This window comes from Passer domesticus, chromosome 6 (assembly GCF_036417665.1).
Source record: "Passer domesticus isolate bPasDom1 chromosome 6, bPasDom1.hap1, whole genome shotgun sequence".
Classification (NCBI taxonomy): Eukaryota; Metazoa; Chordata; class Aves; order Passeriformes; family Passeridae; genus Passer; species Passer domesticus.
Window position 1 is genome coordinate 42,460,765 of NC_087479.1, and position 24,050 is coordinate 42,484,814.

The window sequence follows — 24,050 nt, forward strand, 5'->3', positions numbered from 1 at the left end:
TAAGTACATTACCTAATGAACTCAAATTTCCTCAATATAAGTACATTACCTTAATTGCAGTAGCATAAGAAGTCTTGGAGCTCTGCCTTCCAATTAGAGCAGTAAGACCTACAGAAACTGGAGCTTTTTAGGGTTTTTTTGTTTGGGTTTTTTTGTTTTGTTTTTGTTGCTGTTGTTTGGGGTTTGGTTTTTGTGGGTTTTTTTTTTTTTTTTTTTTTTTTGGTTTTTTGGTTTTTTTTCAGTAGAGTTTTACAGTACTATGAAAAAGGTCTGAAGATACTCTAGGATATTCTGACCGTTCAGGTTTTATCTTGTCAAAAGAGGATGCCACTGAAAGATCTCAAGGAATATTTTATAGGAAGAAATGTAATTATAAGAATGGGAACATATCATATGCTCTTGGAGTAATGAGACAGACTGGCTTTAATGTTATTATCTGTTATTTGCAACTGACTCAAGGCTTTATACTACCTCTGCTGACTGACATAATTGGGATCCTGTGTTCTCTATATGAAAATACATTTCTTCACATCACTGAAGCTGTAAGAAGCGGGGGAGTAACATTTAACACCTTTGGGCTCAAAGGAAGAAACAACAGGCTGGGATTTGAGTTGGTACTTTTAAAGTTGGTTACTTCCTCCAACACTGCATTAATTTGAACAGAAAACACAGATGAATTGAGATCATTAAATTCTCTTTTACTGATAACATTCCACCAACTACTGCTAGAATATGATAATCTGAGGAGAAGGAAGGTTTCCTACCATTATTGCAAAAGACAGACACTCACTTTTCCTGTACATAAGGAAAGATATTATAGTTGTAAGGCAATATGACTTTTAAGTAGTTAAAATATTTAAAATAGAATCAGATGTCAGAAACTATGCTTTTATGTTTTATTTGTACTGTATAAAGCTTTGGCCTAATCAAACTTGTCATTTTCTTTACACTTTCCCTTTTTATTTTCCAGTGCTAACACAATATATGCCACAACATCTCGACACCTAATTTAGCACCTGAAATCATTCTGCCACAATCTGAGGTCAATAACTAACACAGAAATAACTAACAGAGAAAGAGGGAAATACCCATCTGTCCATTCCCCCTCATCCCCAATTTTATCAAAATAAAATGCAACACCAGTTGTGTGATAGACACTAAGGTATCTATCATGAGAGGAGAGAGAGATTTGTACATTCTTTAGCTCTTACACTGGTCTGCCTATACCTAGAAGCATAAAATTTTATTGTCTTTATCTGATCATGCGTAAAACATATTTTGACCAAGACTTGAAATTACTAAATGCTATTAAAATTATTTTGTGAGAAATATATGAATGCAAATTACTGAATCCTTATCCTTCAGCATTAATCATAAGGATATCCACATATCCTTATGATTAATGCTGCAAACACTTCCCTGCTTCCTAGTTAAAAAAATATACCTACTATTATTTATTGGTCTGCTTACATTGACAGAAAATTTCTTTCTTAGCTCAGAAAACATAACCACAAATGAAAGAGGGCACACCCACCTACAAACTGGATACAACTGACTCTAGATGTTGTATTTGTTAAGGTAGGTGTCCCTGAGCTTTCTCAGTGCTACCAGTTATAAAAATCCTGTTAGCATTTAAGGTAAAATAAACACAACTATTTCAAAGTTAATCATATGTAAAAAAACCCAAACAAACCAACCAAACATATTTTGCTTTTGTTCATAGAGAAATTTTTGTTAATTTAAGTTTTACTTCTGACTTCTTTCAGATATTCACTTATATGGAAGTGCAACACCATCACATATGAGAAAAATTGTGACTTATCAAACTATGAAAATTTTAAAATCCCAACCAGGACTCAAATGCGCTATAGAGAGCAGAACATAAGTATTATGATAATAATACTAGAACTTAATCTGGCTTCTGCCCTGAAAGACAGCCAAAAAATATTTCTATAAATACATTAGCAACAAAAGGAGGGCTAAGGAGACTCCCCATTTTTTATTAGAAGGGGAAGGCAGGAAATAGCGACAAAGAATGAGAAAAAGAATGAAATACATAATGCCTTTTTTCCAACCTCTGTTCATTTCCTTCTGCAAAATGGTTTTTATGTCCTGTCTTTTAGAGTAAGTCCTGTTTTTGGTTTGAGACAGGAAAATTTGAGGATAATTTTCTGTGGAGGTGGGGCTGTGCCTGGGACATACCAGGTCTTATTTAGAGCTAACTTAGAATCATGGAATCATAAAATGGTTTGGGTTGAAGGGAACCTTAAAGACCACGTAGTTCCAACACCTCTGCCATGGTCAGGGACACCTGCCACTCGAGCAGGTTTCTCAAAGCCTTGAGCACTGGCCTTGCACGCCCCCAAGGAGGGAACATCATAAACTTCTCTGGGCAAACTGTGCCAGTTTCTCACCACCCTCAAAGTAAAAAAATTCTTCCTTATACCTAATATAAATCTACTTTCAATTAAAAACCATTCCCCTTGTTCTATCACTACATATGCTTGGAAAAAGTCCCTCTCCTTGTAGGGCCCCTTTAGATTCTGGAAGGTCTGATGGAGCTCTAAGGTCTGTGGAGGCCTTATCTTTTCCAGGTTGAACCACCTGAACTCTCTCAACTTGTCTGTATAGGAGATGTGCTCTCACCCTTGGATCATATTTGTCACCCTCCCCTGGACTTTTCTTCAGTTGGTTCATGTTTTGATTAAGTTGGGGCCCTCAGAGGAGGACACAGCTCTCTAGGTGAGTTCTGACAAGAGCAGAGTTGAGCAGTAGAGTCATCTTCCTTGACCTGACTTCTTTTGATGCAGCCTGGGATGTGGCTGGGTTTTGGGGCTGTAAGCAGACATTGCCAGATCATATTGGCCTCATCAACGAACACCCACCAGTCCTTCTCCACTGGGTTTGTCTCAATCCACTTAAACAGATTCTAATTTTTTTTTTTTTTTACTGTGATAACTTATTACACATTTTCTTCCAAGATGGAGGTCACAATATCAGTCTCTTAGCAAATCCCCTGCTAAGCTCTTGCTTACCCATGATGTCAATTAGTTTATGCTTTTCAGCAGAGACAGTTACTAATTGCAGGTTTGCAGCACAAAATATCAATATACCATCTAAGGGTAATTGAGGGCCAGTACAGTCAGCCTCCACAAAATAAAGTATGAAATAATTCTTAGATTAGCATGGAAGTAGTTTCTTCTTTGCCTAAGCAATAATTATGCTGACAATATTGCCCACTTGGGAGATGCAGCAAAATGTATCAGCAAACAGATGTCATCAGAAAGGGTACTTCAGGACACTCAATAATTATGCTTTTGGTCAAACCATGCCTCTCTTAAAAGCCTAATTTATTTATCTCAGAGATCATGCTAATGGATACCTAATATTACTGTAGATTTTCTACTTGATATGGTGGACATTATGATGAGAAAAACACCTCTGGACAGGGGACTTCATGCTACATCTGCCCTTCCACGTGCGATGTTTTCTAGGACTTCTGACTGTGGTAGGCTGACTGAAGTGATGCCCCAAACAACTGGACAAGCACTGCCATAGTCTTTAGACCCTATTGCCTGGATCTTGGGAACATGAGATAAACTACAAAGAACAAATTTAAAAGTTTACTTAAGTGATAAAAATAATTAAAAATAAATAAAAAAAGGTCTTGAAACTGCTACCTTGTCATATAGACGTATTTGTGAATAAATAAATCCAGGACTGGGAGATGAATAATGCTCAGATCATCAGTAACTTGAGAGTACTTGGAAGGTAGCACACTTCAACTAAGCAAAAAGTCATAGTACTGCAATAGAATCTTTACAATTCATGAGGAAATGCCACTAAAAGGTGCTAGCAAATGCAACCAAGAGTTCAAGAAAACATTTTCTTCAGTAACAGTCTCAAAGCACAAGACCCCGGTTGTTTTGCTCAGTATTTGAAAATTATGACTTAAAAATTTTTGTAAGAGACAAAGTTATTAAGATTCATCTTTCACAACCAAGTCTGCTCCAGACCAATCAAAGGCTATAGTATTTCATCATTAAATACTTTGTTTTATGGGAATTTCAGCCTTTAATTGCATTCTCCTTTGGGTTCATGAACAATGTCTCTTGGAGGTTTTACCAAGATTCTCTAAGAAACAGTAGGATTTCATACACTGTATGTTCCCCAAAGGAACATACCTTCTCCAAAGATTAATTGCATTACTGGCTTTTTTATGGCAGCATGAGCTAATTGATTCCAGCTAAAAACATAAATTCCAGTCTTTGGTGACTACAGACAATTTCTAAGGAACATGGAAAGCATCACTGCAATAGTTATTAATTCTAACCACGTTCCAAATGGCATCTGATGCCATAAAAATCTGTAGAGTCAGTGCAAGCAACCCCAAAACTGACCTCAGCACAGCATATCAGCGGTTTAAGAAATGTTCAGTTATTTCTTTTTTCCCTGCATATATTTTCCTAAATGCCTTATGGGACCACACCTTAGAAATAGTCAGAAATGACACCTTAGTGACAGTCCTCCCCCAACAGGAAAATAACGCAGGGGGATTTACTCAATATTGCAGATATTTAAATTATTTTTTAAAATGTAGTTGTAGAAAACAAATTGGTTTATTATAAATCAAAGGAGGCCTTTTTTGAGGTACTCTCACAGAATTTGAAGCAAGTTATTTTGGTTACAAACAATTTGATGAGTATACTACAACCACAACATTTAAAAATAGTGTGGCTTTTCTTTTTAACTGAATCATTGAGAATGAAGGGAGGATTCCCATTCACATATGAAGGTGGATTAACCTTACAGCCTTTGTCTGCCCATTAAGATTTCTATGTCAGACAGGAGGACTGCTAAATTGAAGTAATTTGTGAGTCACTTCACAGTTGAATAGTAAAAGTGCAAATAAGTATAAAGTTGCTAAACAATTAATTTTCTGTTATGACATACAGGACAGTTTAGTGGTATTACAAGATAGTCACTCTGTGGCAAGAAAGGAAAATTACATAAGCTACATCTAAGAAATGACATGTCTACTATATCTAAAATTGATTTAATGCTACCCAACTTCATAAAATATAGCCAGGTAATTTCCAAAGACTGAAATTTTTTTTTTTTGTATTTTAGCAATATTTCCACAAAGCATAGATTATTCATAAATAAATAAAAGCAGTTTCATAGAAATGCACAAAATATGCATAAGCAAAAATTACTTTTAGCTATTGAAAGTCTCCATTATGCCCATCATGAGAGTAAATTTTCAAAAGTGAAGTTAGGCATAATATTTTCTCTCAGTTTATTGCATAGTCTAACTGGAGGGTATTTTGCACACCATCATTTCCTCTCAATAAATGTACTTGCATTAAATTTTCAGAAAACAAATGCAATTTTTAAAAAGTTTTTAGCTGTACCCTTCCCATTTTCTTTAATCATATTAGAAGTTCATAGTAAAAAAGTTACATCTTAGCTGAACTAACCATTTTCCTCCTAATGATTATTTGAACTCGTTTTCAGTGACTCATAGAAAATATTGTAGATTACTGATACACTGTAAGGAAGCTGAGACAATACTGCATTTTAACAACAAATAGTAAATGAACAATACATTTTGTAGCACTAAAAACAGTTTTACAAACATCATGTACCAAGAATAATTATTGTTGAGAACATTGGGATAATATTATAGTTGCATGACACAAATATTTTCTTACAAGACAAATGCTTACACATATGCCCAAGCACAGTCTCACCTCATGAAGTACTCCATTATCCATGGATCCAATAATGGATCATTTTCCCCATATCAAAGGTTGATAAGCTGTTCAGCACTTTTTCCGCCTATGAATAATTCACCAAGGTACATCTTTTCACATCTGTGTACAAGCTACTTCTACCTACATTTTTCATCTCTGCATGGTTCTTCTTACCTTTGTGTCATGATATTCTTCTGGTTATTATGCATAGTTCAGCCCTGCTGACTTCTTTCTGCATCCTAAGATTTTTTTTACTCCCCATCTACTCCATAGCTAATCAGCTTTAAGTGGCCTAGCCTTTGAGAAAGCTGTCCTTCCTTCGCCAGTCCCTTCCTGGAAACTGTAGGCAATTCTCAGCCCTCCTGACATCAACCCAGCAATGTCTTCCCAGCTTCTGATCTATCTGAATAATTCTTATAACTCTCAACATTTTTGCAAGCCTTACCGTGAGGAATATTTCAGTATGGTTCTGGTCTCTTGAAGCTTTAGTGAGTCTATTCCCAGCTTTTTAAAGACCATTCAGAAATGCAATCACAGAATCACAAAGCCATGCAATATTCTGAGCTGCAATTCAGGGTAAAAACCTCCAATTATGTTCTCATCTCTGGATCAAAATGTAGTTCTTGATTAAACCTGAACAACTGTATTGAAATACAAGTAAGAGAAAGAAAATTTTCTTTGAAATGTGAAATCTGTGGTTAATCCAAGCTCAACATGCAGTTAGCAATGTGGTAAGAAAATGTTAAGAGGGATATTTGTCTTTCTGTACATGAATAAAAGTTAGACCACTACGCTAAAGAAGGTATACCCACACCTATAGCAGCAAAAACAAGGATATGAAGCTTCACTTTTTTATGAAGAATTCCAGATTTCCATGGTTTCAGATAAAATGTAGGCTTGTAAATGCACATTCTATGTTTCTATAAAGGGTCTGTAATGCACATACAAAAATGAGAGCTCTGAATGATTTTAGTGCCCAGACTCATTCAACCTGAGATCATAATTAAATTTTGAAAGTGTCTCACTCCACAGATTTAAATTCTCAGTAATTGTTAATATAAGTACACAACGAAAATTTGGTGCCATTCTGAATCTATTTGTAGCTTTCAGATACAGCTTCCTTCTGTTATGTGATCTTCGTAATTTTTGCTTTTGAACTTTGGCATTTTCCTGCTTGTATTCAATCACACTACATTTGCATATGTCCTGATCTGCATTGATGAACATTTTTACGTTTTTATAAGAGTAGCAGGGACTTTACAAAAAGTAGTCTTTGTGCAATGAAAGGCCACAAGAAGAATGTCTCTGACAAACACAGGGAGTCAAATGCAATCAAATCCAGGACTTGAATATAAAGATTAATCACCACCTCTTCATCACTTTACCGTAGCATGAATTTTACAAATTTCTTTTAATTTAGCCTGTTGTTAGGACTAGGAAGGATTAGACATATATAGAGTCAGTTCTCTATTTTTCTTTTGTGTGACAGAAAGATCTTAGCTTATGGCCATGAAGAGTCACACACTGTAAGCTGTTCAAGCTCATAAGATCTGAATGTTATGTATTCGCTCCTTTCACCACACTTTGTTTTATACTTGCCTGCTGCAAATTTCTAGCTTCAAGTAATGAAAAAGATCTGTAATTTGTTCTAATTTCAGTTCTGGCATTTAATTGATATTCCCAAACCATAATAACATATGACTGATGCATGGGAATGAGGCACCACAATAGCAGGTTTTCTTCTGGAAACACTCATTGCCAGCAAATATCAATGTCTTGCTAACTACAGGAATAATGTAAATAGAGTCTGCCTGGTACAACTGTTATGTATAAAATTAGCATAGTTTAAAATTCACATACAAATACAGAAGCAGACTTCTGTGTATTTATTCTGCTGTGCTTCTGGGGGGAGCATATTTCCCTCAAACCTGAGCAACAATTAACAGCTGATGGCCTGGCCACATTTTACTCATCTTTCTGCGTTACAAACAACTGTTTGGTGTGCAAAAGAAATCAGAACCTTCTACACTTAAGACCAACAGGAGCATATGCATGCCTCTCTGCTGTCAGTCATAACTGCAGTTTTAGTAGATAAGCTTTACAGATGGAAAAAATTAAAAGATGAGGAAGAAATCATACATGTAAAAGCCATCATCTACAAAAGGGGTATATGAAAATTTGCTTTCATTCAAAAGGTGAAAAAAGCAGAAGATATGTTACAACTTTTTCCTTCTGATAGATGCTAGTTGTTTGCAAAGAAATCTTGAAACACAAGGAAGCCCTAAAAGTCCCCTCAGTTTTTTCCTGCTTATTACTGGATGTCCTCAGTGCTGCAGAATTTGAAGGCAAGGACTGTTCTTCACAGAAAAAGACTTCTCAAATTCTTTGTCCAGAAAATGATCTTTTAACCTTTTTCTTCATTAGGAAAGGTTCTTGGCTTTCTTTGCTTTCAATATGGGATTACTATATACTTAGACTCTGCAAAATACTATCAACATCTGCTCTAAGAAACCAGTGATTTTTAGAAATCTTTCTCTCTGATGTGATGGCTACAAGAAATCTGAATACACTGATTCCCAGCTAGGGGTCTGAGAAGAGAATGAAAAGAAACATTCCTTTCATGCTTAGTTGCTGTCTGTACAGTGTCCAGGAATTTCAGTTCTAATTGAATAAATTAATCCTTAGATATTTGAAGCACACACTATTAGTCTAAAATAAAGTATTTGAATGAATCATGGACATAGATGACTGTTACTCTCATAAGCAATGCATTTCTTTTCAGGGAATTTCCCACATACTCATGAGGCATGATCATGTCTCTAGAAAATATAGTAGAAGTTACATGAAATTTAGAGCTAATATTCCTTGTCAGATAAAATTTCATTACAGACTAGCCTCCTATTCTGGAACTTTATACTAATGAAGGCAAAATGGCTGAATAGATGAAAAAACCCCAAAACATATGACATATCATATTTACTAAGGTGTACTGTTCCATTAATTAATGATTAGAAATTCCTTGTCTGAGGTTACATCCAAATTTTTCTGCTTTGTACTGATAAAATTGAGCATTTATAGCTCTGCCTAAGCCTTCTTTGCATCTTTTGGTACTTTGGGCCTCCAAAGAGTCCACAGAAATGAGTTTCTAAGGCAGAAACAAAGAAAAGGATTGATTTTTATTTTTTTTTTCAAACCATCTGACATTACTAAGTAACTTCCATTTCTTTCACTATAGAAGTAAAATCTGATTTTACCTTTGTCACATAATTCACTGTAAGGATATCTATCATATCTCCCTTATTTTATGTCTCTTTTTTTGGAAGAGGAAAACTAGTCTACTTTCCTCTCATCCCTTCCATTCTTTTTTATGTTTCTTAGTTCTGCTGTAACTTCCTAGGAAAATATCCAGGATTTTATTCTATACATGTTTATGTGCTAGGGGGAGTCTTGTCAAGCTGTTCTAGGAATTCCTACAATTTCAAATCTTCTTCAGTGTCCACTAGGAGCCAGGACAAAAAAAAATATCTTTTTCTTTTACCATTCCCTTTACAGTTTTTGTTTGTTTGTTTGTTTTGGTTTTAGTTTTTCGGTTTGGTTTTTTTCAATACAAAAGTCTTCATAAAGACCAGAGGTCTTCAAAATAGCATCCAGAGATTAATTGGTTCTGAAACTGCCTAGTGGTTTAGTTTCTTTCTGAAACAAAGAAAATTCCAAGTTTGCCTCTCTAAAAAAAATTAAAATTTCAAGATATTTTTGTTATGATTGAGCAAACTATAAAGGACATACTTTATAAAATATATTCTAAAAACTGGTGTCTTCAATCCATGACAAACCTAGTTAGATTTTTTTCACCTGGCATACTTATCATTGTTTTTTAAATTACTTATGAAAAATAAAATAATTCTACTTTGAAACTCATTTTTTTTTCTGAGATTAACAGCAAAAGACTGCTCTCTCAAATTTTAAAAAATATAATGTGTTAAATTTAATACTTCTTTTTACTTAATCTGACAGAGTAATACTAATATTAATTTTTGTTGCTCCTTTGTAATACATTAAGACTGAAAATAAGAACAGAGGAGGTTTACATGATGGCTTTCTGGGGGGCAGACTGGTTATAATTCATTTTAACATGGAGCTTGTATAGATTTTTCAAGAAATGAGTTAATAGTGTGGAAGTGCACTGAACATACGCGGTGGACAGGGTAGATAATAAATCACTAAGTTTATCTTTAAAAATTAGTTATGTTGCCTCAGAAACCATTGTAAATACGGTTACCTTATTCTTCCAGACAGTTAGTAATATGTCAGTACAGAATAGCTTATGTACCACTCAGCAAGAGGGAGACATGAAAATTATGCCATTCTATTTTTTACATATATGGGGCTATGAAAACTTGTAAAATAACACATTATTTTATTTGTTATTGATTAGTTCTTATTGTAGATTTACAAGGCACAAGAGATCTAAAAAATCTACATCCTTATCACCAGCAGCTCATCATTAAGTACACAGCACTACCTTAAATTTCTTTTCCTCAGAAAAGTAAACCACTCCATAAACCATGCTGTAACTGATTATTATTTCATACCCAGAAGGAGTTCCCATGCCTTTTCATGATACAAAATCATAAACCACAGGAACAGTGATGCAATTCTCCAAGCAGTCTGACCATGTCATTTCCTGCTTTGTTTAGTTGAAGGTTCAATGTTTACTCCTCTGCAGAACTAGTCAACCTTTGCGCACTTAAAAAAATGTAATAGCAAGTCAGGTTTAAGGTCCTACACAGAATTTTATCTTCAGCTGAGGTTTTTATAAGGAATGCAATGCAAAAGCAGCCCTAAAAACCAAGCTGGTTTCATATAGAGTGCAACAGGCAAGCTGCATGAAAGTACACCTAGATATGTATGGAATCAATAAACAAAATCAATTTCTAGTTTCCTTGTGAATTATTCCCAATATGCTTTATAGGAGACTGCTTTTTTATCAGAATTAGTTTTATGTTTTATTTTATTGGTGTTTTTTTTCCTCTTCAAGAACCAGCTTATTGTCTTCTCTGTTTCCCAGACCCCAAATTGTGTTAACATTAATCTCCAAAAGGAGAACTGTCCCAAATTAACTTTTATACAGATAATCTGGCTTGTCCTGGAATAGTCATCACTTTTCAAGGATAAATAGCACAAGCCATATGAAATCTTCCTACTCCCTACAAGTGTATATGGGAACCTCGGTGTCCTTACCTGCAACATAAGTTCCCTGTAAATCCATTTCCTCAGACAGACTGGGCAGACAAGCTGCTACTGTCTGTTACAATAAAAGGGAGTTTTTTAAATATGAGGACCTGTTCCTTGAAAGTGAGCTTATCATTCATTGAAAATCTGCTTTGATTGAAACTGTCTCTTACTCTTTATTGCCTATTTCAGGCCTTGCTTTGTCTTTAATATTTGTGATATTCTTCTACAAGATACGCTACAAATACTTTGCTAGTGTTTGTAGGACATATTGTCATCACCAGTGACAGCTCTTTTTACAAGTTAATGACTACTTTTAAAAGTGAAAACAAGGATTCTTTGGAGGGAAAAATGTTGTATTTTCCAGCTCATGAATAAAGCACCAGGAGATATCAATCAGTCAGTCCCCAGATGAAGAATATTGTGCTTCCCTAAAGTGAAAAATTTACTTTTGGGAACATTAACAAATTTTACCATAAATTTGCACAGTACTTTAGCAGTGAAAAGTTAAGTATGAAAACTAAAATGGCAAAGGCTCCTCTGCAATTTTACTTCAAATAGAAAGCATCAGCATTTGAAATTAATTGAAAAAAAAGGCAGTCTCTGGATGTATTCTGTTTCTATTCAATGTGACACTGGAGGAATTAGTATTAGAGTAAAAATTGAGATGGAGAGAAAGTTGCTAGAGTTAGAACCTCTTAATGCACTACTTTATCAAGAGTTTTATTCTAAAACTAATTATTATTATTAATAGTTGCATTCAAGAAAGCAGCTTTTCTACCAAGTAGTTTTTCTGTGGATGTATTTGCACATGCATTTACAGTTTACATTCATTTTTTACATATACACAAAAAATATAAAGTGGTTTTTCAAGACATAAACTCTTCTGGACAAAGTAAACCTCTTTGCAGTATTCAGGTTTTACTCATTTACTTTGCTGGGCAGCTACAACGAGTAGGTTAGAATATTTTTCTCTGTAACCTGTAACGAGTTCATATGCTCCCAAGTCATACATTCTCTATTGCCCTCCAGAAGGGGCAGAATCAAAAATTTTACAGAGGAACTAATTTTGAAAAAAACCAATTAAATTAAATTAAATGATAAAATAAAATAAATAAGAATGAGGGCTTTTTTTCATACAGTAAATTGTGAATTGTTTATATGTGTAATTGCATAATCACTACCCAAAAAACATGCAAATGAACTCCTGTTCCCATTTTATAACCTACTACTCCCCAGCCTTCAAAACTCCAGAACTCATCCTCTAACTTTCCCAGGGGCCATAGCATGTCTCACAGAAGTACTGCTGTGATTTTTCAAACCACCATCAACACATCAGGCTTAGAGAAATGCAAAATAAATGTGTGTTGGAAGCATATGTTTATTCTTATATGACAATTATAATTCATTTTTCATAATAATAAATGCTAACTATGTAGATTTATATACTTTAAAACGGTCAGTTTTATTTGCTCTAAGTGAAAAAGTCACTGCTGCTGTTATCATCTCTGATTACTTTATTATGTTACACTAATAAAATTAAATTGCTCGAGGAATATTTTTGCTTAAATCCTTTTTTAATGCAATAATTACATAGATCAAAATAATTACCTAAATAATTGATTGGATAACTGTAGATCTTAATAGGATTTCAAATTGTGAAGCAAGAGCTCTAAACAGTTAATTGTTTTTGTAAGTGTATTTATATTTCACCATTAAGTGAATTTATTATTGCCAAATAAATTAATTTGGATTGTTTTTTTTTTTAAGAATATGTACTCTTGGCTTGAAAGTGAATAAAAACTGTTACTGTCTGATAGTTTTTGAAGTTTTTGTGGAATAAAAGTTTCTGAAGGTCTGATTCATTCTGACTGATTTGAAATTCTGTCATATCACAGCAGCCTGTTATGGTCAGCACAACCATTGGATAATTCTTTGTCACGTAATTTCTGGAGCTGGGGCTCTGCTCAGTTCTACACTGCTACCAACTACATGGTTCCACTGAAGATCACTGGTTTTACAAGTAAAGAGCAAAGTGTGTGTTCTTAGCTATTATATAAATTAATATGTTGTCTGTTGTGGTTTATACTGCAAAATAAACCACAAGCAATTGGTTAGTTTGAAACTCAGCAGAGCACACGTACAGCTAGTACTGTGCTGTCTCCAGAGCCAAAACAACCAGGTCCTGGATTTCTGAAAAATATATTGATATAGATAATCTGAGAAGCAAGTAAAAAATATGGATGGAATTGTCTATATCAGTAATGAAAATATTTAGGAGCAAGAATAATGTTTCACTAAAATTAAAAACACTAATTGAGAGTAAATTATTTTATCCTGTGTCTTTCATTAAGCTATTTTGTTAACTTGTGTACATCCAGAAACCCACAAAATTCCTCATAAACAATTATGAAATCTAATAATTAAGAAAGCGTTTTCAGTTATTTTTCCTTCTTCCCCTCCATCTCTGCTTTCTCTTTTCATGAATCTTTAAGCTGCATAATCTTTCTTCCTGTATAATTTTCTAATTAAAGACCAGTAAGGGAGCAGAGCAAATAATTCAGCTGCCTTATTTTTGGAGAATTATGAAGGAAGCTTATACTTCAGTTAGTGATGTGGCCTCTGTAGAGAAAGACACAAATCAATTTCTAAGGCTGTCAACACTTTTCTTGAGTGATAAAATAATTTTTAGAGTACTGTTAAATTATTAAATACTCATTTAAAAAGTAAATATGCTTCCTGTGTTTACGATAGTGATTGTAACTATTTCACATAGACTAGTGTGAATAAATGTGACTATAAACGATTGATAGGGAGTGAAGTTCCTGGAGAGACTTTTATTTTCCATAACTAATTAAACAGTTTATCTAGAACTATTATTTGCAGTGTGAAGACACAATGCCAGTACCAATGTCAAATTGCAAACCAAATTTTGTGACTGTTCCTCTTTCTTTCATCATAGAGAGAATAATTTTTCAACTTGGAAGAAAAAAAAGGTACAGTTTTTCAAAAAGATATTGCAGAAAAGCAACTAAGTGAATATTGTATGCGCTTAATCAAAGCCTAAGTAGAGCTCAGAGCAGCACTTTAGGACAGAATTCATAATCCTGAGCCACAAAGCAGCGCAGATATCTGTCCTCCTTCAACGTCTCTCTTTTCTTGAGCTCACTCTAGTGTTAATTAGTGATCAACATGGAATGAGATAAAAGATTTTGTGGACTTTCTGGTAAAGGAAAAAGAAGTTGGAATACTTGTGGGTTTTCCTAAAATCTCTGGATAAGGTAAAGAGAGACAGAACGGAATATCGAAGGATTTTCTCATTAAAAAAACAACCAAAGAAAACCAGACTGAAAAAAAAAAAAAGGAAAAGGTTCTTCCTTATATCAAGTCTAAGTCTGCACTGTTTCTGTTTAATCTAAATTAATTAATATTTTTTAAAATATCTGTCAGAGCTGTTGCAGCCATCTTAGAAAGAACACTTACAGTTTGGAAGACAAGTGGACATGACACTGAAAACTACTGAAAAAAAATGTTGTTAACTTTTCTGTAGAAAGAAACAAGCAAACCTAAAAGAATATTTATCAGGAAAAAAAATGCTATCAGAACTTCAATATAAGTCCCAAAAAGCAGCATGATCTTTCTCAGCAGTCTTCTGAGGCTATGCTTTTTCTGCTCTTTAAGTTTTTATCCTTTTTGATATAGGTGTTTATTTATTCCTTTGGAATCTTCAGGCAGCTGAACTCTAGTTTAAAAATGCACTTTGAACAACTTTGGTATTTATTTCTTATTCTCCTAAATACAAATAGGCAAATTCTTTAACCATTATTTTTCCATTGTGATACAAATGTGAATATGGTATTGAAAACAGGGTTGAGAAATTCATGTAAGCTTCCGTCAGTATTTAAAACCTAGATTGCTGTAGAGCTTCTTCCTTTTCTATTCTTGACTCTATTATGTCATGTGTATATAAAGAATACAGGAACTCAAGACTTCCTTAAAAGGGAAACTTAAAATTTGGTACACTGAAATGCCATTTTATCAAGTAGAGCTTTTTGACTGGAGAAAAAGTTTTGTCTACAGCAATGAAACCTCACTACTAATTGGTGACCTTTCTATATGTCTATTGTATGTAAAGTAATTAATCAATATCACAGCTACATTTAGGGATTCCATTTATACTGTTAAATTCATTAGTATTTTTGGCCATTGGCTGTTTTTGTATTGACTAAATCTCATAGGCTTTTTTACTGGATATTTTTCTTCCCCTCATTGACTTTAGAGGATAGAAAATTTCCCAGAAATGACAGAAGAAACAAACAGCTTCTGAAAACACTGGATGCACACACTGCTTATGCAGAGCTTGCTTATGAGGAAGTCCATAGAGTGGATGCTTAGGGAATGAGGTATAAACATAACAATAAATTAAAAAAAAAAATTAATGTTCTCTAATTGCATTATTGTTAAGATGTAGAAGTGCCAGAGTATGACAGATAGATTTGCTGGGATAATTTGCTGAAAGCAATAGAAAGAAGACCCAGAAAATAGTTTGTTCTTAAAAAATTGAATAATTGAACAGCTTCACAGCCATAATGAAAGTAATTTATAAAGCTCCTAAGCTATTGTTATATAACAACTGAGAAGGTTAAAATCAAGTAGCATGATTCATGTAATTGCTAATATTACAGCTGAGCAATTTAAGAACACGTAAGAGAGAAAGGAAAAATAATCATACATTATGCATTGTTCTCATACACATTTCCTTTGCCTCAGTTCCTACACAGCTCCTGTTTGTAAAAACCATACATGGAGAGCTTACACTTATTCATAAAATAATCATTTTGTGATTCAATTAACCATTCAATATCTTGGCCACGCTGTGGCCATGAGGGGTAATTTTAAGGAAAGATGAGTTAGGCATTTTGCTCTGAACCAGGTTTCACCCGTGCAAAGGTCAGTTCCTTGGGGCAGCAGTGCAGGGACATTAATCATCCTTCATCCTGAATAGTGGCCTTATTCTCATACAACAGCCTGCAGTTCTGTGGACTCTAAGACTTTTAAAGGCTGGCAGAAAGTCAAAAGACAGAATTCAGCTGCCTTAATCCCAGTGCTTCATGTATTAATATATTTTCCCCAGAAGGCAGCAAGATCAAAAACAAAGGGAAAAAGTCCACACAATAAGGGTTCTTATCACCAAAACTGAAGTGATAAAAACATGCCAGCTTTTCTCTATGAAAGGGCAAAATTAGAGCCATACAAATTCCTAATTAAAAAAAGAAGTGTTGCTATTGTCATAAGGATATAAGAACCATAAAAGAGGAGAGATTTGCAAAAAGCAGTAAATTTTTATTACTTTTTCTCTGAATATTTTTTCCCCAAATTCTCTTCCTCATAGTAGAATTCTCTGCATTGCTTTCCTAAGATTTCTCAGGATCATTTATATGCATATGATAATGAATTTTCAAATGAAGTCTAACATATGTGAATAATCAGAAAGACAAAATGCGTTTGCCAGAAGAAGGTAAACATCCTCTTTGCTATGCCAAAAAGTGCATGATCAATGAAATAATGGGCAGTAACAAAACCAGGTTTTGCACTCTCTTAAACACATTAATTACAATCAATAGCCAGAGTCTGCTCAAAGGGAATCTAGAAAAAAGTCTCCTTTTTAACTCGTTATAATTTCTGTAGCATTACACTGTACATGTTCAGCTTGCCTTCCATAGAAGAATTTTTTAATGTGATCAAAAGCCTGGATGATCACCAACAATTTCCTCCTACTGGAAAATCCAGGAGAGGATTTTAACTGGTAACTAGTGCAGAAAGAGCCTCTAATGTATACTTACAGGTTCTGTTACTCCCCAGTCCCAAATTCCCTGGAAGGGTTTTATAGCAGTAGAATACATCCTTCTTTGTAACTAGTCTTTATAAATGTTATTAAAAATAATAAGTAGCTCTTATCTATGAAAATAATTAATTAGGTCTGAACTAATTTAATTTTAAATTATAGGTCTAAGATTCTTTTCTTTGCAGAGAGAAACATGTAGAAACGTAGTTGCCCATGACAAAGTTATTGCAACCATGAAGGAGCCTCATGAAAAAAACAATTGGTAAGAGCACAGATGAAATCAAACTTATGTGACTAGAACACTCATTGTAAACCTCAAACCAATATTAAATTATACATCACTACTCACGTTGCTCACTTTGGCTTGTTTTCCTCCTGCATGAATAAAAAAAAAATAGACATTATGTTTTGGACTGAATATAGTATTTGACTTGACAAAACAAAAAAACAACAAACCCTAGGAATATTTAGGTAAGAGTGCACAGAAAAGACTTAGTATTCAACTCTAAGTAAAGGCAAAGAATGAACAAACATCTAACACAATTTCTTGCTTTTGCTATAGTAAACTTGCTTATCTCAACCTACAGGTTGTTTTCCATTTTATTTTCTCTCTCCAGTCCTGGTGAGAAGACACTGACAAAGCAGCTGGGTGGGCACCTGGCCTCCAGGCAAGGCCAGCCCCCACACCAGGACACACCCATGGCTCAGCTGTGCCAGTGAAGCCTTTAGTTGTGTTTTGGGAAGCTGCCCCCTCACAGGTGTTGGAAAGAAAAAGGACCTTGCTATTGGTGAAAGGCAGTACTGTGTAGGGGTCAGAAAATTGTTCTTTGTTTGGAATTGTGTAACAACATGTAGAAATGACCCAAAAATAATACCATAGGCCAGATTGTCTTTAGACATATAGAAATATGGACAAAGTCTATTGAAAAATCATTCAAAACTGGACATACACTGTTATCACATACACATGGAATAATGAGCTTGTAATTTAAAAAGGAAATTATTCCTGCATTGTGTGGATCTGGCCCAGCCATCTATTGCTCGTGACAGTGCTGCTGACAGTGTGTGGTTGCAGCTTTGATGCAAGAAGGCAAACAGAGCAGCTGTACAAGTGTGACAAACAAGCCAAATTCCACTGATGCTGAGGAAGAGGAGAGTTGAACTGAAAGCACATTTGTTCAGTGTGAGCATCCGATCACTGCATATTACAATGATTACATCTCCTAGCTTACTTATGAAACCTGATGAATATTTCAGGCACTATGTATATTTTTATATTGGAGAATACCAACTCTTTAGAAGGATTATTTGCAAACTCCTCTAGGGATATCCAGTAAATATTCCTTGAGTTTTCAGACATTTTTATTGAGCATTCAAAGTCTACTGAACAAAGATAATTACATTCTATTAATCTTTATAATTTGTGATATAATTGCTCATTTATTTGTGTTTTGAGAGAAATCACCTGAAACAAAAGGATAGCAAATAACTAATTTAGCAACATATTCATGTTTTTTTCTGTGTTGCTTTTACAGCTATCATGTCATTTTTATTTAGGCTGAAATTTGAAAAAAATTGCTTAACTCTATGAATAGTTTAACCTGTGCTTCCAAATTTTATTTTTATCGTGAATACAGTGCTTCAAAGTGCTTTAAAGCCAAAAGTTTACACAAATTCAGATTCTGGATCACATCACTGGTAATCTGGTCCAGAAAAAAAACTGTACAAAAAGATTATTACATCTAGGCTACAAATCTCTTTTCACTACTTCTTTAGATTTTTTTTTCCTCAATATTTTTATTTTAATATGCTAAATATTATTGAGCAAGCAAAATTTCAGGATTTCAGTAACATTTCGTTTTATGTGGATTTCTTGCTTGGGATTAATAACTCCAGAAGAGAGGCAAAACCAGTGATTTTAATGTGTCTAAACTGAAAACACCATTCTCTGAGTTAAACAAGTAAAAGAAAGATTAATACCCACACACTGAATAAACGGATTGCTGATGCTACAATTGCCAAAGACACGGCCAAAGGAAATAATCACATGTAACTTCCCCACAGTTACTTCATAGAAACAGCTTCATACAAAATTTTTAATTGTTGTGTACAACAGGACACAAAAGAATGAAGTTTTTTCCACATATTACAAGAAAAGCAAAAAATCTAAATTTACCAAATCACTTGTCTGCAAATTTATACTTTGACTGTTTTTACTCAAAACAGGAATCCTGTCTCAGATTTCCCTGACCAAATAATAATCTGTAATATTTTCATTAGCTGTACTGAAAATAATATTATATCTGTGCTTCACCCAGGAAAGTTCATTGCAATATTATCCACATGACTTAAGTACTTGTATTGCCCAGGGGTGTATGATAATGTAATATGGATAACAATAAAAGTAAATTATACATAATTATCTCATTTGTCTTTTTATTTCCAAGAAGAAAGCATACTAGATTTAAAAAAAAAAAAAACCAACAAAAAAACCCCCAAAAAAACCCCCAAAACAAAACAAACAAACAAACAAAAAAAAAAAAAAAAAACAAAAAAAAACCAACAAAAAAAACCACCAAAGACAAACCACAAACCCTAAACCTGCATGAAACAGGTTGGAAGTCATCAACAGGACAAGAGAAAACTGGCATGAGGAAGGCTCTAGAAGGGTTATACTGTGCCTCTAGTGAATTTGGCATGACCAGAACACAGGAAACAGGATTTGTCTTCCCTATTGTTAAGTTTCCTGTCACAGCTAAGAGTCATTTAAAATATATCTAAATAAGAGCAGTGTTACAGCTAATTATATGGTTATTCATAAGCAGGAAAACAAGAAACCTTAGAAACCTCAGAAAAGTGCCTTTTGAATAAAAGAAATCTTCATATTTGGTCAGGCTTTAATGGAGTAACAATAATTTACAAAGAAATGAACCTTGCAAAACTTTACTATTCCAAATTGACTACCTTTGGAGAACCTTATTTTAAGATCCTATTGCATGTCAAGTTTCACAATGTGTTAGAAAGGCAAAAAAAAGTGCTAGCTCCTTTAGAACTGGAATAATCTTGAAAACTGTAATATTAATTATTTTTACTTATTCTGCTACCCATGATTATTTCTCATCCTATGAAAGAAACTACCTATTTTTCTATCTTGCCAGATAATTTCTGTCAGCAATTTTCACTGTAGGCTGCTTGCAGAAAATAATCAGTAATCATATTTTGAAAATTATTCTGTTTCAGTCGAAGTAACAGATAATAGTTCCACAGTGCAGAGAAGAGTTCTTTTCATAGCATGACCAGAATAACACAATGCAAATTTTATCTCTGAAAACTACTATAAGAATTTGAAAATATTATTTTGTGAATTGTGTTATCAAAGTTAATATATACATTATAATTTCAATTTTTTCCTCACTAACGAAATAAAATAGTCAGATAGATGAACTTCAAAAGATACATTTTAACCATCAGAACAAGCACTTTACTAAATTCCTCAGTGGGAATATATAAAGGATTCTGTGGTGCTCAGCCCTGGTAGCTGAACTGTAACTAAAGAATACAAACTAGGGCATTTGCAAAAAATATTCAAAATATTATTTTGTGCACCTTATTGAACATAAATGTATAAAACTCGACAAAATTTCAAGCATATTAAGCCAAGTGGGGTTTTCTTTGTATCTAAATACAAATGTAAATTTTAAAATTATTTATCTATATAATTAGCACCAACTCTAAATTGTAAGTAATTTCAATATTCTGCAAGAATCCTTTTTTCATAATTCTGAAGTTATTAGGTCCAATGTTACCATCGTCACTGCAGCTGAGAACAGAGCTAAATCCAGGTGCTATTAAGATAATGAAGAACAATCCTTTTAATAGGCTGGAAAACTATAAAGGACAAATGAACTGTAGGTTAATCACTTAAAATGTTACCCATGATATTCAATATTTTACTCATATTTGAGAAGAAGTGTCAAAAAAGAAACATCAACAGCAAATAAAACTAAAAATAAATCCAAAGGAAACACCTCACCCAGTACTTAAACATTTGGTTTTGACTTTGGGAAGACTTTGAACAGAAGACAAAGACATAGAAGCATGTCACATCTAAAGTTAAATTGTAATGGAAAGATGCATTAATCTGATGCAGTCACAGAAAATAGAGACATGACATGCAAAATGGCTCTCCAAATTTAAATTGCATGACTCATAATACTCTACTTTCAATAAGTTTTACATATTGTTTGTTGAGGTATGACAAGTGAGAAAAAGGAGAGACATTCAAAGGAAATTAAGCTACAGTTCTTTGAAACAGCACAATCTCTTTGCCTTAGGTCTGGACAACCAGCTAAGCAGAGAAGGACAAGAAACCTGGAGTGGGTGGAATGTTTGGGAGGATCTGGTGTACAAACTAGCACTTGTTTCTCCTCCTCTTCCTCCCTGAGTCCAAAGGTGCTGCTAGCTCATCAAGACCTGCCTTGCCCTTAGTCAACCAGCAGAACTCCCATCCAGCCCCTGGCACCCCTTTGATGAATGGGAAGCAGGTGGTGTCTCAAGGATGGCTATTAATCTCTTCACAAGATGAAAGTAAATGGAGGAGCTGAGCAATGCTTTGTAATTACTGATTCATGCACATCCTTCCAGAGGATAAAAGAAGTATCAGCTCTCCCTACTTTCATGATGGATTAGTTTGAATTGATACAATATCACTCAGAAATTAATAAACCTGTTGTAGAAAATTTTCATCAAACCTGTTTGTTCAAACCTGCTTGTTTAGAAACACTCAAAAATATGAATCCAACTACTTTTTGCTAGCCTTTACTTTTAGATTGATAGACTGGATAGCAAAACACCAGTTTGGGGATCCTGGCTGCATTAACTTCAATGTTGTTTATTTATTTATTAATTTTTGTTATTTTTTTCTTCTGTTTGATTTTATTTCAGGAAGTTATAGCATTCTAAAGACAGTAAGAACCACTTTAAGGTGCCTGTGTCCTTAAAAAGTCTTATTATGGTTTTGTACTTTTAAGCATATGCTAAAAGCATTATAATAAAAATTCTAAAATCCTACCTGTAGTTGCAACAGCTCACCATTTATGGATACTGGGAGAATGAGAAGAACAATGAGATTCAATGATCTACAAGCTAACAGAAAAGAAATTAATTTTTCCTAACTACATACATTTATAGCCTATTTTCTACCACATGTGAAATATTCCCATCTCTTTCTAAGATGTTCAAGAAGACAGATTGATAAATCAAACTGGGGAAGAGACATCTCATGGAAGGTTTTGCCAGTTTCATGATTTTTTGTTTGTTATGATGAGTATAAACTCAAATATAAATGTTCATATTTGGAAGAAAATAAAAACATCACTGCTGTAATCACTTTTAACAAGTGGATAATAAACCAGGAACTTGAACTTCTGCTTCCTATATCCTATATATAAAAACTAGAGTGAAAAATCATGCAACTGGAGGATGTTATAGTAGCACATATTAAATTGTGGTGGTCTCCAAAGTCTAGATATTTTCCTGTTTGCAGAGATCACTTTTTCCTCAGCTTTACACATGACATGAAAGCAGAAGGGAGGAACAGTATAGGTCCATAAGCTCAATTGCTCTGGTGTAGCAAAAATGGTTTCAGGCTCCTAAGAATGTAGGGATGCTCAATTTTAAAATCCATATAGATACCAAAATGAAAGATTTTGTATATTCCTAATGACATTAGAAGCAAGAGGTTACCTTAATTGCTAATATTTAGAGTAGAGGAATACTTTGACAAAGGTATTTTTCACAGTTTATCTGCATTCTTTTGCAAATTATAAAGGGCTTAGTGCACAAACTGGTTCCAAATTTAGTACCTGGTGTGTCTCATATGCAGACAGTACTACAGGAGTGATTGTATATCTGTCTGGCAGATATTTCATGGGCAACAATCTTATTCTTAATATATAAATGTAGACAAGCAGTAGTAATAATATCAATAAGGGAAGTCTATAACTGTGATCTTTAAAAACTGATTTAATGAAAGCACAACTACTACAAGACCCTTTAGAATCCTTTATATTTTACATCTCCTGTCTATTGCTTATTGGAAGAGATTTTCTGCATTCTTAACATAGTCTTCCTTCATTCTGTGCTCCTAAATTTATCTCCCCAAGAAATCTTTCTAAAGGTTTGTTCAGTGAGCATTGTGTGAGACTCTATTATATGCTATGAGGCAAGTTATTTTTCTTTAGAAACATGTTAATTTACTCTTTCTTTCTTTATGATGCTTTCTTTAATTTTGTTATACTTAAAGCAAACTACAGACATTAAATATTTTAAACATTGCTAAATCAAGGCAAGCATCCACATTCAAGATCAATAATGTTACAAGGTGACAGTAAAAGTAAAACACTCAAAGCCTTGTAAATATTTTAAATCTCGTTCTGAAGATTTGCAAATGTTTGATGCAAATTGTAGAAACAGTGAAAGGCCATCAGAAAGAGAACTGAGGCTGTCATTATTAAGTAACAAGACTGTTTGCAGTCTTTGTAAAAATGCTGAAATAGTTATGAGTGACTCAGATATGAATTTCTTTGTGTTCTCCAACCTTTGGAACTTCAGACTCTTTATAAAGCAAAAAGGAACTGAACATCTTGTGTTTAGAGAAAACAAAAGAATGAAGGAAAGCAGTGATAGCACTGAAAGATATCTTGAGAGATGGTAATATAGAATAAAGACTTCTGTTCTTAATAAAGGCTGACTAAAGATGTCTTACAATGGATGAAATGACCCCTATGCTAAAGAAAAACATGTTGAAATTAGATAAGAGAAGGAAAAAACCCTTTCTAAGCAGGAGAAATTCAGCAAGGGTGTTTCCAAGAAGAGACATCATGCACAAACCTTGAAGCGAAAAGCAGAGCAAACCTCTGTGAAATCCTAGCGCTCGCAGACAGTAAAGCAACTGCAAAGAAATCTTCAAGAAGTAGGGCAAGAAAATTTATTTCCCAGGGATCAGCATGAAAGAACAGACCAGAGTACTACCAGTTCTGTAAAAATGGAGAGGCTTTCCTGATTGACCCATATCATCTTAGACCCAGTATCCTTCATTGCTTTAATAAGATAACACTCAGCATTCTTACAGAATGAAATACAGGGCAAGAGTCATGCAGCAGGTGTAGAGTCACTGATTTTATTCCCCCTTGTCTTTATTTGCTCTGCTTACTGTA

At 34.0% G+C, this 24,050-nt stretch overlaps 1 long non-coding RNA gene across 1 annotated transcript in view; it reads right to left on the reverse strand.

The window, feature by feature from the left end:
• LOC135303310 (uncharacterized) overlaps positions 1-17,537 on the reverse strand; it is a 28,348-nt gene extending 10,811 nt beyond the window's left edge. Inside the window, exons 1-2 of the long non-coding RNA XR_010364768.1 lie at positions 17,419-17,537; positions 17,183-17,208 (exon numbers count right to left, since the gene is read on the reverse strand). This is a non-coding gene — a long non-coding RNA (uncharacterized LOC135303310). The remainder of the gene's footprint in view (positions 1-17,182; positions 17,209-17,418) is intronic.
• Between the last annotated feature and the right edge of the window lie 6,513 nt (positions 17,538-24,050).